We start from the raw sequence: 17,847 nt of genomic DNA on the forward strand, positions 1-17,847 counted from the left end.
GATGATGCTAATGCACATAAGGACAGGATGACAAAACAAAAAGGGGGGAGAGACAGAAGATACACTTGGTCAATGGCAGCAATCACACCACCGTTGACGTACACGACACAGACACACAGGGACCCTCCCTACGCACTAGGAAATGCACTACCAGTCACAATGCTAGTCACCAGGCCATGGACAGTAATACCTAACACCAATTGCAGCATACCTGATACCCACATCCCCCACCCGAAGGCCACTCCACCACGCACAAGTAGTATAATGTGAAACTGTACTCACCCCCTTGTGGCTGCTGTGATGCCCTCAAGTGCCCATCCAGCTCCGGATAGGCCACCACCAGTATGCGGAACAGCAGGCGGGTCAGGGTTCGATGGGCACCCCTCGTTGGGAGGCCATCTCCAGCTGGGCCTCTGCTGTCTTCCTTGCCCAGTGTCTCAGGTCCTCCCACCGTTTGCAACAGTGGGTGCTCCGCCTGCCAGAGACCCCAGGGTCCGCACATCCTTGGCGATGGCACGCCATATACCCTTTTTCTGATGTGAAATACACATAGTAAAAAGGTATCAGTCATACCGTCCGGCCTGTTGCACTCATGGCCCACCATATCTCTCCCATCCCCTTATGCACATACATTGCCCACCATACATGCAGTATGCTGCCCAGGACCCCTCAACCACCCCCCCTTACACGAGGCCCTCACATACAGCAATCCATGCAGTCATGCCCCATGCATCATGCATCATGCTCTCAGTGTACTCACCTGTTGGTCTGGATGCCCATACAGCATTGGATACTGGGGTAGGACCCCATTCACCAGTCTCTCCATCTCCACCGCGGTGAAGGCAGGGGCCCTTTCCCCAGTGACACCAGCCGTGGTCGGTTCCAGACACAGGTCACAGCAGCACTTGCAGCGTAGGTCCTCTCCTGTTGAAGGTCAGGTAGCAAGTGAGTGAACAGATAGAAAATGGCGGTCACGTCTGCGGCGGTGCGTACCGTCACCGCCGGCCTACATCACCATTGGCTACTGTTACCCATAGAGACCAATGAGAACCAATGAGGAGTTGCACGGCGGTACTCGACCGCCTCCCGCAACGGTGCACAACATCAGCGGCAGTACCTCATTTCCACATGTCTATCCACACAGGACAGACGGATGACATTTCAGCGGGGGGCAGGCCATGGCACCTAACTGTGTCACAGCACACATTGATACCATTTGGGCCTATACAACAACATGCTGTTTCAGTCACAACATGCAATGCACTGTACATTTTGGAAATGTTGAATACTGACCAGATGCTCATCGTTTTGCCCCCTAGATTGCAACCGCTGCAGATGAATAGGAGTTGGAGACATCCCTCCGTGGACATGCCCCTGGTGGACTTGGCAACAATGGAGGACAGGCACATTATCCTCACCTACAGACTTGACATAGCCACAATCCAAGAGCTGTGTGCCCAATTGGAGTCAGACCTGATCTCTGCTATCCGTCACCCCAATGGATCCCCCCCTCTTGTGCAAGTCCTATCTGTGCTCCATTTCTTCGCAACTGGTTCTTTCCAAGTGACAGTGGGCTTGGCAGCAGGAATGTCACAGCCAATGTTCTCAATAGTGTTGTTCTCTAAAAAGAGTGTTGTCGGCCCTGATGAAACACATGCGCAGCTACATTGTTTTCCCCCAGGTGAAGGATTTGGCCACAGTGAAAGCTGACTTCTATGCCATGGGACATATCCCCAACATCATTGGGGCAATTGATGGTACACATATTGCATTTGTCCCCCCTGGAGAAATGAACAGGTGTTCAGAAATCGAAAGAGCTTTCACTCTATGAATGTGGAGATAGTGTGCCTGGCGGACCAGTACATCTACCATGTCAATGTAAAGTATCCTGGGTGTGTGCATGATGCCTGTGTCCTGAGGAATAGCAGCATCCCATATGTGATGGCTCAGCTCCAGAGGCACAGGTGTGGCTAATAGGTGAGCCCATGGTCCCACCCAGTATAAGTTGATGTATGGTATTGGGTTGGCCCTAAGGGTTAGTGTCTGGCTAACAGTTTATCCCTCGATATTTGCAGGTGACTCTGGTTACCCCAACCTCTCATGGCTACTGACCCCAGTGAGGAATGCCAGGACAAGGGCAGAGGAACCTTACAATGAGGCACATGGGCGAACAAGAAGAATTATAGATCGAACCTTCGGCCTCCTGAAGGCCAGGTTTCGGTGCCTCCATCTAACAGATGGTTTCCTGTGCTACTCACCCAAGAAGGTCTACCAGATCATCGTGGCATGTTGCATGTTGTACAACCTTGCGTTACGTCGCCTTTTGCCTTTTCTGCAGGAGGATGAGGCTGGAGATGGGCATGTGGCAGCGGTGAAGCCTGTGGACAGTGACGAAGAGGAGGCAGAGGATGAGGATGTGGACAATAGAACATCAATCATACGACAGTACTTCCAGTGACACACAGGTAAGACACTGTAACTTCACCTTCCATTGCAGTTTTGTATTGGAAATTGTAACTGGCACGTTGATATTCTCACTACTATGGTCACATACTGTACCCTTTGACATGTCTATTTATAGATATATATCTGCCCCAGTCTGGATCCTGGTTTATTGACTACAGCAAATTACAGGTCACACCTATGTATACATTACTGTAAAGTTGAATTGCAATGTCTACAGATTGTTAAACAAATACATAGTTCAATCAATTGACAGACTCAATACTTGTGTTTTTTACAAAGGTGTTTATTTATGTGCTGATAAGTGGATGGGGTATTGCTATAGGCTGGGGGGTGGAGGAGAGTCCAGGTAAAAGTTCCAGTCTATTTGTATCACAGGTGCATTGTCCAAGGGGGCATAGGGAGGGGAGCAATGGCAGTTCAAGATGGACACGGTGACAGAGTGGGACACAAGGGTGACAATCAGGAGAGTCTTATTTCCTGGCGGGGTCTTGGCAATGTTCTCTGGCTTCTGCCTGGATCGCAGGGACCATTTGCGGGGTGGTTCTCCTTACGCAGGGGGCGGGGCGCTAGTGGCCTGTTGTTCCTGTGGCAGGTCCTCCTGTCCACTAGCGTCAGTGGAGGGCTGTTCATCGGTGTGGCCAGTGTCAGGGGCCCATTGGTGTGCCACTGCCTCCCTCAAGGTGTTGGCCATGTCTGCCAGCACCCCTGCAATGGTGACCATGGTGGTGTGGATGTCCTTCAGGTCCTCCCTGATCCCCAGGTACTGTCCTTCCTGCAACCGCTGGGTCTCCTGCAACTTGTCCAGTATCTGGCCCATCGTCTCCTGGGAATGGTGGTATGCTCCCAGGATCCCTGCAAGTGCCTTGTGGAGAGTGGGTTCCCTGGACCTGTCCTCCCCCTGTCACATCGTGGTCCTCCCAGCTTCCCTGTTGTCCTGTGCCTCTGTCCCCTGAACTGTGTGTCCACTGCCACTGACCCCAGGTCCCTGATCATCCTGTGGCATTGGTAAGTCACCCCTCTAGCAGGCCTAACAGCCCTAAGGCAGGGTGCATTATACCACAGGTAAGGGCATAGGTGCATGAGCACTATGCCCCTACAGTGTCTAAGCAAAACCTTAGACATTGTAAGTGCAGGGTAGCCATAAAGAGTATATGGTCTGGGAGTTTGTCAAACACGAACTCCACAGTTCAATAATGGTTTCCCTGAAATCTGGGAAGTTTGGTATCAAAAGTCTCAGCACAATAAATGCACACTGATGCCAGTGTGGGATTTATTGTAAAATGCACCCAGAGGGCATCTTAGAGATGCCCCCTAAGTACCAGCCTGACTCCTAGTGCTAGGCTGACCAGTTTCTGCCAGCCTGCCACAACCAGACGAGTTTCTGGCCACATGGGGAGTGTGCCTTTGTCACTCTGTGGCCAGGAACAAAGCCTGTACTGGGTGGAGGTGCTTTTTACCTCCTCCTGCAGGAACTGTAACACCTGGTGGTGAGCCTCAAAGGCTCATGCCTTTTATTACAGCACTCCAGGGCATCCCAGCTAGTGGAGATGCCCGTCCCTCTGGCCACTGCCCCCACTTTTTGCGTCAAGGCTGGAGGAGATAATTAGAAAAACAAGGAGGAGTCACTCACCAGTCAGGACAGCCCCTAAGGTGTCCTGAGCTGAGGTGACCCCTGCCTTTAGAAATCCTCCATCTTGAGATTGGAGGATTCCCCCAATAGGATTAGGGATGTACCCCCCACCCCTCAGGGAGGAGACACAAAAAGGGTGTATCCACCCTCCAGGACAGTAGCCATTGGTTACTGCCCTCCTGACCTAAACACACCCCTAAATCAAGTATTTAGGGGCACCTCAGAACCCAGGAAATCAGATTCCTGCAACCTACATCAAGAAGAAGGACTGCTGACCTGAAAGCCCTGCAGAGACGACGGAGACAACAACTGACTTGGCCCCAGCCCTACCGGCCTGTGTCCAGACTAAAAAAAAAGAATAACTGGTCCCTGAAGGTATCCAATATTTCGCTCCCTGTCTCAAGATCCAGATATTACCATAAAACCTGCTGATAAGGGGGGAGCCATAGTAATACTAGACACAACATCCTATAGACAAGAATGCCTGAGATTGCTCAGCTATACAGCATATTATGATTGCATTTCCATTAACCCTACCCCACATTTACAACACACTATACGAGGGATGATAATGGAAGCTGAGAGTGCAGTTTGGATTTCTCATCAAGAAGCAGATTTTCTTGACACCAAAAACCCACGAACTCCATATTTTTATTGCCTCCCTAAGATACATAAAGGTACCCCTCCTCCAGGTCATCCAATTGTTTCTGGAATAGGGTCTGTTTTAGAACCTCTGTCCACATTCTGTGCCTTTTTTCTGCAACCCTTTGTTCAACAGATGTCCACTTTTTAGAGGACACTAAAGACACTCTGGGCCTCATTATGACCCTGGCGGGCGGCGGAGGCCGCCCGCCAGGATCCCGCCCTCCAAATTACCGCGCCGCGGTCAAAAGACCGCGGCGGGTATTACGAGTTTTCCCCTGGGCTGGCGGGCGGTTCCAGTTAAACCGCCCGCCAGCCCAGGGGAAAACGACCTTCCCACGAGGATGCCGGCTCGTAATCGAGCCGGCGGAGTGGGAAGGTGCGACGGGTGCTACTGCACCCGTCGCGTATTTCACTGTCTGCAAGGCAGACAGTGAAATACATTTTGGGGCCCTCTTACGGGGGCCCCTGCCGTGCCCATGCCATTGGCATGGGCACGGCAGGGGCCCCCAGGGGCCCCGCGACCCCCCCTACCGCCATCCTGTTCATGGCGGCATTCCCGCCATGAACTGGATGGCGGTAGGGGGGGTCAGAATCCTCATGGCTGCGGAGCGCGCTCCGCAGCCATGGAGGATTCCAATGAGCAGCGGAAAGTCAGCGGGAGACCGCTGACTTTCCGCTTCTGACCGCGGCTGAACCGCCGCGGTCAGAATGCTCATTGGAGCACCGCCAGCCTGTCGGCGGTGCTCCCGTGGTCGGTGGCCCTGGCGGCCACCGGCCGCCAGGGTCAGAATGACCCTCTCTGTTCTTATTGCACCACATTAATGCTACTGGCACTATGGATATGTTGATCTGCTTATATGTATAATCACTATATACCAATATGCCCCAGGATGCCACTTTGGAGGCAGTTGAGGAGATTCTGGTCACAATGACTTGGACTCATAAGATTCCAGTAAGTTTTGTTTTACAATGTGCTAGTTTGGCTATAAAAGAAAACTTTTTTTCAGTTTGAAGATCGCCTCTTTCACCAGATACAGGGGACTTCTATGGGAAGCACATTCGCCTCTAGTCTTGCCTGTCTCTATATGTACACTTTTGAGAAACATCACATTTTGACACCTTCACAACCTTTATTTCCTAATATACGATTGTGGCGTCCATACATAGACAACATATTGATAGTTTGGAAAGGGGATTCAGTCCAAGCTAATGGTTTTATGAATTGGATCAACACTCTAGACCAACATGTACATTTCAGTGCTACCATTTCCGATAAAGAAGTGGCATTTTTAGACTTACAGATCATATTGACAGATGGGTTTTTACATTCTTCCATCTTCCACAAGGAGACCGATAGGAACAGTTTGCTACTATTTGATAGCCACCATCCTAGGTCTTTGAGGACCAATTTACCTTTTGGGCAATTCTTAAGATTAAGACGTAACTGTACTGACATCGCTTACTTTTATGCACTAGCAGACATCTTAAGCCATAAACTGGGGAACCGCCACTATCCCAAGCAGATTATTGCACAGGCAATGAAAAGAGCCCGCAATATACCTAGAGATGTTCTATTGACTGACTCTAGACATAACCCATAGACTCAATTGATGTGTCACTACTTTTACTCCTTTAAGTAACAGGGTCACAAAAATCATCAACAGATGTTGACCCATACTTAATAGTGCTGGAGAATCTCTAGAACGTCCTTGTGGTTGGCCGGGTTAAAGGACAACACGAAGCTCTGTATTTGTTTACGAATATGATTTATTGACGTATATAGTGGAGTGCAGAATAGGTCCTTCTTTGTGATTCTTGTATTGTTTTCTGGATAACTTCTATTGTTTTTCCCTGGATCTTCACCTCTTCTCTGTCCTTCTCTTCTCTTTCAGGGCTCGTCCTGGAAGAGCATGCATGGGAAAAGAACAAGAGAAGAACCAGTAAGTGGGTTTTTCCTTGTCTGTCTCTTTCCTTCTCTACCTCTTCTTTTCCTTTATTCCTCCGTCTTCTGTATGCCTTTCTCTTTTTCTCTCTTGCTGTTCTCTTTTCCGTTTGTTACTGTGTGCTCTGTTTCTCTCTCTCTCTTGCCTCTTCCTTTACTAGGATTCGGTGTCTCTTTTCTTCTCCTATATTGACTTTCCCCTCAGTCATGTAGCCTTTACTGTCCTCTTACTGCCCTCTCTAGCTTTCAGTTATTGTGTTCTCGTATGGCTCCTTCTCCTCCCTCTGCTGCTCTTTTTGTACTTTGTTGCTGATATCCTTCTGTGGCAGGCTTTGGCGGTAAGGAAGGGCTGAGTCTGAGTTTTTAGGTATGAAAACCAATATTTTTATTTTCCTTTCTAAATAAAGATTAGTCCAGTATCCTTTCTATGTTTCTTGTAGATCTTGTGGGTTGGTTTTCAGTTCTCTGTTAATTGTTGTCCTTTCTTGTTTTCTGTTCCCCTCCTCTAGGTCGGCTATTGTCGGGTTCTGGATGCTCCAGCGCGTTTACCGGAAAATAAAACAGAAAACGTGACGGTGAGTTGGTGGGGTGGTTCTGGGGTTGTCTTAGGGGTATAGGTGGGAAGGGATCATTTAGAGAGAGAGAGAGTGAGGGCATCCCACTGTGAGGGTGAGGGGAGGTGATTGTTGTGTTACTTTCTGTCAGTGTCTGTGATACTTCTTAGTGCTCCACAAACAGAGAGAGATTAGTATTCCTTCCCTAGTGGGTTGGTGCCTTACCCCCTTTTCCCTCTCCCACCCCCCCTCTTCCCTTCCGCTGTGCCCTCTTATGCTGTGGCTTCCCTCGTCCCCAGGAGAGACCGTACCTTGAAAATCCACAACCCTCCTGGGTCGTGGCGGGTTCCTCAGGTTTTCCGCTCCTTTGATTCCCTGGAATCAGTGCTGGTCTTCTCTGCTCCTCGAGAGAGTCGACAGTTGTCCTGCTCCTCCATTTTCTCATCTCTGGGTCCGTCTTCGTCCCTCCGCTCCGTGGCATCCTGCGCGCCCTCCTGGTAGTCCTTCTCCTCTTTTACTTCCCGCATCCGGAAGTCTGTTCCCGTTGCGTCCGATAGCGTTCCCATGTTGCCATGGGAACGCGGAAGTGATGTGACGGAGCCGGCCGAAGGTTGCCGGCTCACAGAGGTAGGAGATGCGGTCTCGGAGACCCGTCTACACACCCCATCCCATGATTGGTCCTGGTCGAGGACCGTAGAGGAGGAGGGGAACCGGGACAGGTAATCGGCGGGGCCCTGCTGAGAACCCGGGACATGGCGCACCTGGAAAGTAAAAGGTTGGAGCTCAAGGAACCACCTTAACACTCTGGAATTGGAGTCCTTGTGGGAGGCAAGCCAAGTAAGAGGAGCGTGGTCAGTGTACAGTACAAACGGTCTGCCTAAAAGGTAATATTGTAAGTTCTCTACAGCCCATTTAATGGCCAAACACTCTTTTTCAATAGTGGGGTAGTGGCATTCGCGTGGAAGAAGTTTCCTACTGATAAAGACAACCGGGTGGTCAAGTCCCTCCTCGTCAGGTTGAGTGAGCACAGCCCGAGACCGATGTTAGAAGCATCAGTATAAAGATGGAACGGTCTAGAAAAATCAGGACATTTTAACACTGGATCCGTGGTAAGGGATTTCCTTAACTGGTTAAAACTATACTCTGAGGTTGCGAAAACGGGTCCAATGTGTTGGGGCGGTGTTTGGCCAGTAGGTCAGTAAGGGGGGCAGCGATAGTAGAGTATCTGGGTATAAACCTGCGGTAATAGCCTACCAGTCCTAAAAAGGATTGCAGGTCTTTCTTGGTTTTTGGGGGTTGGACTTGCATTATGGCCTCAATCTTATTTTTTTGAGGTTTAAGGGTCCCATTGCCTATCATATAGCCTAGATAGGACATTTTTGTATTCCCCAATACGCATTTCTTTGGATTAGCCGTCAGCCCGGCTTCCGCCAGGGCAGTGAACACCTGGTTCAGATGCATGAGGTGATTCAGCCAGGTGTCGCTATAAATGACAACGTCATCTAAATAGGCTGCTGTGAAGTTTTGAAAGGGTTTTAACAGTCGGTCCATCAAACGTTGGAAGGTAGCAAGGACTGTGAACTGATATAGGCCTGATTGTGTGGAGAATGCTGTTTTTTCCTTGTCTTCAGGAGCAAGGGGGATCTGCCAGTACCCCTTTGTTAGATCCAGGGTTGACAGATATTTAGCTTTCCCTAATTTCTCTAAGACGTCATCAACTCGAGGGATAGGATATGTGTCAAATAGCGATATCTCATTGAGTTTGCGAAAGTCGATACAAAACCGGACGGACCCGTCGGGTTTTGGAACGAGAACTATTGGAGAATTCCAAGGACTAACAGAGGGTTCAATTACCCCCAGGGCTATCATTTTCTCTATTTCTTCCTCAATGAAATGTTTCCGGGCCTCGGTTAAACGATAGGGTCGAAGGCGGATAGTCTGTCCTTCAGGTGTTTTTATTTTGTGATGGATCAATGTGGTTCTTCCAGGTGTTTCAGAAAAGAAATGTGAGTGTTGTTTTAAAAGGGCGGACAGTTGTCCCTTCTCAGTTTCGGTTAGAGAACTGTTTATACAGGGATTTCTCTCCGGCTGTTGTTTTTCCAAGGGGAAAAGTTCTAAGTATATCTCTGCATGGTGAGATAAAGCATCCGTTCGCTATTTGAGTATCTACCCTTTCTTCTGATTCCCATTTTTTAAAGAGGTTTACATGGTAGATTTGGGTTCTTTTAGAGTGCGTACTTAACTCTATTAGGTAAGTGACGGGAGAGACTGCTCTAATAACTCTATAGGGTCCCTGCCATCTAGCCAATAGTTTATGCTCAGACGTTGGTCGCATTATAAGGACTTGATCATTCGGGTGAAATGTTCTTAACTTACTCCCTTTGTCGTAATAGTTTTTTTGGTTGTCTTGTGCCTTCTCGAGATGTCGACGTACATCTTCCCACAGGTTTTGTAATTGGGTTTTTAGATTGTGAACATAGTCTAGCAATGGTTTCCCTTCCTCTTCTTCCTCTTCCCATGTTTCTGCTGCCATGTCCAGAAGACAACGCGGTTGTCTCCCAAAGACCAATTCGAACGGGCTATGACATGTAGAGGACTGTTTGTGCGTCCAGATGGCATAAAGAACCAAGGGTAACTTTTGATCCCAATCCCTTCCAGAGTCGTCTACTAGTTTCCTCAATAGTGTCTTTATGGTACGGTTATAGCGTTCCACTAAACCGTCAATTTGGGGGTGATAGACAGACGTTTTTATTTGAGTAATTCCCAATAATCGACATATCTGCTTCATAAGGTTTGACATGAACGGGGTGCCTTGATCAGTAAGTTTCTCTTGGGGGAAACCTGTCCGGGTGAAGACTGTTATCATGGCTTGTGCCACCGTTTTTGTAGTCATACTTGATAAGGGAAGGGCTTCGGGGTATCTCGTGGCGTAGTCTACTATGACCAGAATATATGTGTGTCCCCTGGACGATGGGAGTAATGGGCCGATTAAATCCATACCCACCCGGCTAAAGGGAATGTCAATAATGGGTAGAGGCTGCAAGGGTGCTTTTCTTGGTATCCTCGGTTCTGTAAGTTGACATCTGGGACATTGTAAGCAGTACCTCCTAATGTGGGCATAGACCCCCGGCCAATAAAACCTCCGTAGGAGGTATTCCTCCATCTTTTCCCTACCGTAGTGGCCCCCTCCTGGTTGATTATGTGCTAAAAATAAAAAGAGTACTTGGTTCCTATATGATTCGGGAACCACTAATTGTTGTTTGGTTTCTCCTGTGGTAGACGTGGTAATTCTATAAGGAAGGTTTTTCTGTATTAGAAAATAAGGACCCACCTCATTCGTGGCTTCAGTTTTAGCTGTACTCCAGGCATGAGCGAGGGTAGGCGCTTCTCTCTGGCGGGTTCGAAAGGTTACTGGTGCATTACTAGTCTCTGCTATTACCCTGTTGCGTCTTGTCTCCTCTCTGGCTTCCTGAAATTTCATCTTCTCTTGTCTTTTCTCGCTTCGGGTGAGCTTTCTGCGGCTCGGGGGGCATTCAATAAAGCTATTGGAAAACGGTGCTTCGGTCCACCACTCTGGGTTCTCTTTCTGGGTTTGGGTTCGGTCCAGGAGATGATGGAACCGGATATAGTCAGTCCCTATAATACAGTCTTCAATCAACTGGTCCATAACCCCTACAGGGAGGAAGTCGTGATATTCACCCCATTCCACCTCGACTATTGCCAGGGGATATTGTTCTTTATCGCCATGTATACAACAAATTGTGACCCATTGGCTTGTGGTCAAGTCTATGGTGTCCATTAAGTCTTTTCGGATTACGGATTGACTACAACCCGAATCAATGATGGAAGAGAGGAAGCGTCCGTTTATCTTGATGACTTGATTGAATTTAGGATTCCCTTTTCCGGTACATAATACCCTACGTCGGGTAACCCCTATTTTCATGGGTTCAACTCCATCTGATTTTCTGGGACATACCCTTGCTATTTACCCCATTCCCCACAACTAAAACACTGTGGTAGGTGCATTGGATGACTCACCCCCTGTTGATGGGTCCCAGCATCTTCCGGTGAGTACCTCGGGTTTGGTTTTGGTGGGGTTGGTATGGGTTTTATGGCTGGTCTGGGCTGTAGGAGTTTCACATCTGTAGACCGGTGGTAAGCACAGGCTAGATCTATAGCGAGCTCCGTATCTATCTTTGGATGTTGCCTTATCCAATTTCTAGTACTATTTGGTAAGGAATCTAAATAATGTTCTAGGATAATTGTTTTAATCACATCTTCCCTGGTTGTTCCTATAGGCCCCAACCATTTTAATGCTAAATCTTTAACCCGGAAGTAAAAAGTGCGCGGATCCTCATTCTGTCCCCATTTCACTTTCCAGAACTTCAGTCTATAGTACTCTACATCATGGCCAACCCTTTCCAGGATACTCCGTTTTATGTCCTTGTATGGTGTGGTACCTCCCGGAATAGCAGCTTGGTAGGCAGTCTGTAGAATTCCCGTGAGTAATGGCGCGATGTATTGTCCCCACCGTTCCTCAGGCCATTGGGCGGAGGAAGCCACACGTTCAAAGTTTGTAAAGAAGGAGTCTGGGTCGTCCCCTTCCTGGAATTTTTGTAAGACAGAGCTCGGGACATTGGGGTGTACTTTGCTGGCTGCTATGGTGTCTGTTAATTTCTGCAGCGCAGTCTCATGTACAAGCTGGTTGTTCGCCAAGATAGTAGCTTGGCTTTTTAGGGCCGATTGTAGGGCCTCTCTGTCTTCCTTGGCCTCCCGTTGATGTGCCTCCCATATTAGTTGTAAGTGACGCTGGCCCTCCACCAGCAGTTTAATCATGTCCTCTAGGGTTGGTTTGTCACTCATTGTGTATACCGCCAAATAGCCTTCGGGACCTTAGAACCCACTTCTGACACCGCTGTGGCAGGCTTTGGCGGTAAGGAAGGGCTGAGTCTGAGTTTTTAGGTATGAAAACCGATATTTTTATTTTCCTTTCTAAATAAAGAACAGTCCAGTATCCTTTCTATGCTTCTTGTAGATCTTGTGGGATCAGGAGGGACCGTACCTTGAAAAGCCACGACCCTCCTGGGTCGTGGCGGGTTCCTCGGGTGTTCCGCTCCTTTGATTCCCTGGAATCAGTGCTGGTCTTCTCTGCTCCTCGAGAGAGTCGACAGTTGTCCTGCTCCTCCGTTTTCTCATCTCTGGGTCCGTCTTCGTCCCTCCGCTCCATGGCGTCCTGCGCGCCCTCCTGGTAGTCCTTCTCCTCTTTTACTTCCCGCATCCGGAAGTCTGTTCCCGTTGCGTCCGATAGCGTTCCCATGTTGCCATGACGTGACGGAGCCGGCCGAAGGTTGCCGGCTCACAGAGGTAGGAGACGCGGTCTCGGAGACCCATCTACACCTTCCTCTCGGTATTGTATTACTGTGGTGACTTGTACTGTAGCGGCTTAATACCTTGACGCCTTCTTTTATCTGGGTTTTTCCCTTATAAGTGCCTGTATTGCTTCTCTTTTCCGTTATACCCTCCACCCACTCCCCCTTTGTTTATTTGTCCTTCCCCTCCTGACCTCCCACCACCCTGGTTCCCCTTATTTGTGTATGGACATGCACCTGAGCCAGCCACGCGTCTCCAGAAGCGTGGCGTGGTTTCTTGCTCCACTTCCGGGGGCCACCACCAACTTCGTTCCTTCGTCTGCCGTATCTTCTTCTCTCCTGATGAAAACCGTCTGTGCTCCTGCGACGCCGCTCTTCCTCGTTGCGTGCCTCTCCTCTGTGGGATGCTGCCTTTTCTTTTCCTCCCTGATCCGCGTTACCGTTTCCTGGACACAGGGTCACCGCCAGCCGGGGCGTCCGATTGGTTCCTGCCCCAGGTGATGCCGGAGCACCCGGGGCAGTGTCAGCACAAGTTGGTTTTGTGTTCGCCTGTCTTCGATCGGCCCGTCACAGTCCTCTTTTTGCATTTGAGAGGACACAGAACATTAGAGACCTTCTAGTACATACTAGACCCAGACGACCTAAGACTGTTCCTTGCAATCCCTGGCTTGGGGTTATGGGTCATCACCCCTGTGGAGGATGCAATGTTTGTTCATTATCTATGATCACCTCTGAAATTGATTTGGGTGAGACCAGAAAATGGCAATTAATGAAACACACTAATTGTCGTGCGAAAAACTGTATTTATATCATTGTATGTCCCTGTGACCTGTGTTACATTGGCATGACTACGAGGATGGTTAAAATACATATTAATGAGCATCGTAGCACCATTGGATGCCGACGATCCTCCACAAAATTGACGAACCACTAAATTGAGACACTCCACTCTCCTGATGACATGAAATGGATCATTTTGGAAAGTGTTACGGAGAATAGGGACTGTATTAGGAAACTATTTGAGAAAGAACAACGTTGGGTAGATAGATTAGGCACACATTTGAAGGGACTAAATGATGATGTCCCTGGACGGAATTTATATAATCTACACACTGTTGAAAATTTGGTTCTCACCACGTTGTTGATTGCTCTGTATTTCCCAGGTCCATAAGTTTGAAGACACCCGTTATTTGAGGTTGCGTTGATACGATTTAGCCACACTGTAGAATACTCTCCTGGGCCTCAGTCAAGGTAAAAAAAAAAAATTTTAAGTTTGTTTGGCGTTTTATATGAGTCCTTCTTGTCCAGAATTCAACCTTTTTCTGGGCAGAGATACCTTCTCTAGACTTATTTTGCCATTCTAAGATGGCTGCCACTGATTCTTAACAATAGCCCTTTCTTTTTGTTTAGTAGCAGACTGTTTAAAATCCAGCCTGCCCCTTTAGCTCCTTGTTTCATAGTATGCAGAGGCAGGGTAGGTGCATTTCACTGTCGCGTCTTAACAGAAGTAATTGCCTTTTTGTATACTGTGTCTGTGTGACATTTTACCGGCAAAATGTATCACTGGTTACTACAGAATGTTATGCTCTTGTCTGCAACTACTACTATGGGGCTTTGTTCTGGAGCTAGACGGCATCGGAACACCCTTTGCATATTTTACACATTTATATCTGTGTGGGAGCTGTCATTATCGGCAAATATTTATTGTCGGCTCCTGACTATAGTCTCTAATACGGGACTTCGTCATTGGGTCAAAACGCTTCCGCAATGCATTCTCCATCCTTTGCGCGTTTCAGCATCCACTTTTATATCTTGGTGGGGCCTGTAATTTCACTTTGGAGGCTTTAACCTTCTGTTTTTTGTTATTTATTCATTTGTTTGATCAAATTTGTATATGTTAACCAAAATGCGTTATAAGTGGGTCTGACATTACCCATTTAACAAATGCTTTGTTAAACGCGTGTACATGACTTGGTGGGAGCAGTCATATCCATTTATTATCAACAAATGTTCGATTATGTGTGACAATATTCATCTTCTTGGGATAGAGTATGTTTAGACAACTGCATTCAATGGTGGTCACTGTTCCCCTACTACAACAAGAGGTACCTTCCTCGCCCAGAATATAAGGTAGACGCTACACTCATGAGACCATCAGATACTTAAGTATGTTGGGAGATATATTTAGTAGGGAATAGCCTCTCAGGTTGTACATTCTGTACCTTGTATTTTGTTGGTTTTTTAATGTCAACATTTCGTGATTACTGTCAAAAAACATTTTTTAATTTCTTCCATGGCATCCATATACATATAGGTGGCCGTTAATGACAGACTATTTGAAGTTATCCGACATCCCTATGGGGCCCATCCTTTATTGTGAGGAGGGTAAGCGGTCTTTTCATGACTGATGAGTTGTGAACATTTGCACAATATGTTGATTACCACATTAGGGGGTTGTTTCACCAATGTGTTTTGGTGGCTTTGTGTTCACTAGTTCACGTGGTATGAGTTTAAAACTTTGTTTCATATTCTTTTGTATTTCCTTACAGGTTCCTGTCTCACATAATTATTTTTAGTCCATCAGTGGAGTGAGGATTATGTAGGTGATTTGAGGTCCTGACGAATCGCACTAGATCTTTCATGACTATTTAAGCGATAAACATGTTGACCTATTTGAGGGAGGAATAGGGACTACCATTCTGCCACACCACATTGGATCTAATATGGTAGAGTAGACCTTATTCTATTTTCCCCTCATTTTCTGTTTTTAATCATGGCAGAGGGCTCTGTTTTTTTGTTAATAATTTTTTCTATTTAGCTTTTTATCCCTCTAGCCATTTTTAACAGTCTTCTTTCACCAATCCCAACACTATTACATTCACTTACCAGCAAACATCTTCAACAAAAGATCTCTGGCAAAGAGCCCCCTTGAGGGGCCGGTCGGGCATTGCAGCATCGGCCCGACGAGGAGCAAAGCCCGATGATGAAGCCTGTCACCAGTTGGTGAGTGAGGGCTCTTGTTCTAAAATATTGGATATCTTCAGGAACCAGTTATTCTTTTATCTGTCTCCATTTGGGGTAGAATGTGTTCTAATTCTTTTTTGGAACTGTGCATCTTGATGTTTTATAAACTGTATGGGAGTGTTAAGCACAGGAAATCTCCCACTATTTCAGCCCTCTTTTGGTTTTTGTTGTTCCAGACTCAAAGACTCTACACAGCGACGCATCCGACAGGGACCAGCAACCTCTGAAGCCTCCGAGGACTGCCCTGAACCCGAAGGACCAAGAAACTCCAGAGAACAGCGGCAGTGTTCAAAAACAGCAACAACTTTGAAACTTTCTTGCAACTTTTAAAGAACTCACTCTTCCCGCCGGAAGTGTGAGCTTCACACTCTGCACCCGACGCCCCCGGCTCGAGCTCCACAGAACCAACACTACAGGGAGGACTCATGAGTAACCTGAGACGACCCCCCTGGACCACCACAGCAACGCATGTAGAGAGGATCCAGAGGCTCCCCCTGACCACGACTGCCTGGAACGAAGAACCCGACGCCTGGACCAAGCACTGCACCCGCAGCCCCCAGTTCCAGAAGGAACCGAACTCCAGTGCAGGAGTGACCATCAGGTGACCCTCTCCCTAGCCCAGTCGGTGGCTGGCCCGAGAAGCCCACCTGTGCACTGCCTGCACCGCTAGAGTGACCCCCGGGTCCCTCCATTGATTCCTATTGAAAACCAGATGCCTGCTAAGCACACTGCACCCGGCCACCCCTGTGCCGCTGAAGGTGTGTTTTGTGTGCCTACTTGTGTCCCTCCCAGTGCTGTACAAAACCCCCCTGGTCTGCCCTCCGAAGACGCAGGTTCTTACCTGTTGGCAGACTGGAACCGGAGCACCCCTGTTCTTCATAGGCACCTATCTGTTTTGGGCCCTCCTTTGACGTCTGCACCTGACTGGCCCTGTGTTGCTGGTGCAGTGACTTTGGGGTTGCCTTGAACCCCCAACGGTGGGCTGCCTATGCCCAGGAACTTGAACTTGTAAGAGCCTTACTTTCCTGAAAAACTAACCAATACTTACCTCCCCCAGGAACTGTTGATTTTTGCACTGTGTCCACTTTTAAAATAGCTTATTGCCATTTTAATTAAAACTGTATATGTCACTGCTCTAATTCAAAGTTCCTTACTTACCTGTGTGGAGTACCTTGCATTTTATGTATTTACTTCAAATCCTGAATCTTGTGGTTCTAAAATAAATTAAGAAAATATATTTTTCTATATATAAACTATTGGCCTGGAGTTAAGTCTTTGAGTGTGTGTTCCTCATATATTGACTGTGTGTGTTCAACAAATGCTTAACACTACCCGCTGACAAGCCTACTGCTTGACCACACTACCACAAAATAGAGCATTAGACTTATCTAATTTTGCCACTATCTTACCTCTGAGAGGAACCCTTGAACTCTGTGCATACTATCTCTTACTTTGAGATAGTATATACAGAGCCAACTTCCTACATTGGTGGATCAGCGGTGGGGTCTAAGACTTTGCATTTGCTGGACTACTCAGCCAATACCTGATCACACGACTAAATTCCAAAAATTGTCATTAGAAACTGATTTTTTTAATTTGAGCTATTTTTCTAAATTTTTTAAAGTCCTGCTAGGGCCTTGTGTAAGTCCTTGTTAGCATTTGTTTTAGAGTTTAAAAGTTTGTAAAAGTTTGGATTTAAGTTCTAGAAGTAGTTTTTAGACTCTTAGAGAAATAATGTCTAGCAAAGATGAGATGGTAGTGGAACTCAACCTCACCCGTTACCTGCATCTAGGGATGTCCGAGTTAAGGACTCTCTGTAAGCTAAAAAATATAAAGACTGGGACCAACCCTACCAAAGTAAAGCTCCAGGAGCTTTTGGCAGAGTTTGCAAAGGACCTCCCCTCTGAGGATAATCCTACAGATGGGGAAGTTAGTGAGCAGGAGGATGATTTCCCCCCCTCCTTTCCTAACCAGGGAGAACAGGGTTCTTCAAACCCAGACTCCACAAGTAATAGTCAGAGAAACTGGTTCTTCCACAGGGGAGACCAGTAACTCTGGAAGCATTGAAGGCAGCCTCAATGAAGATGACCTCCTGTTAGCCAGGATGGCCAAAAGATTGGCTTTGGAGAGATAGCTCCTAGCCATAGAAAGGGAAAGACAAGAGATGAGCTTAGCTCCCATCTATGGAGGCAGCAACTTAAATAGGGTCAGAGAGAA

The sequence above is a fragment of the Pleurodeles waltl genome, chromosome 5, assembly GCF_031143425.1.
Source record: "Pleurodeles waltl isolate 20211129_DDA chromosome 5, aPleWal1.hap1.20221129, whole genome shotgun sequence".
In the NCBI taxonomy this organism is placed as follows: Eukaryota; Metazoa; Chordata; class Amphibia; order Caudata; family Salamandridae; genus Pleurodeles; species Pleurodeles waltl.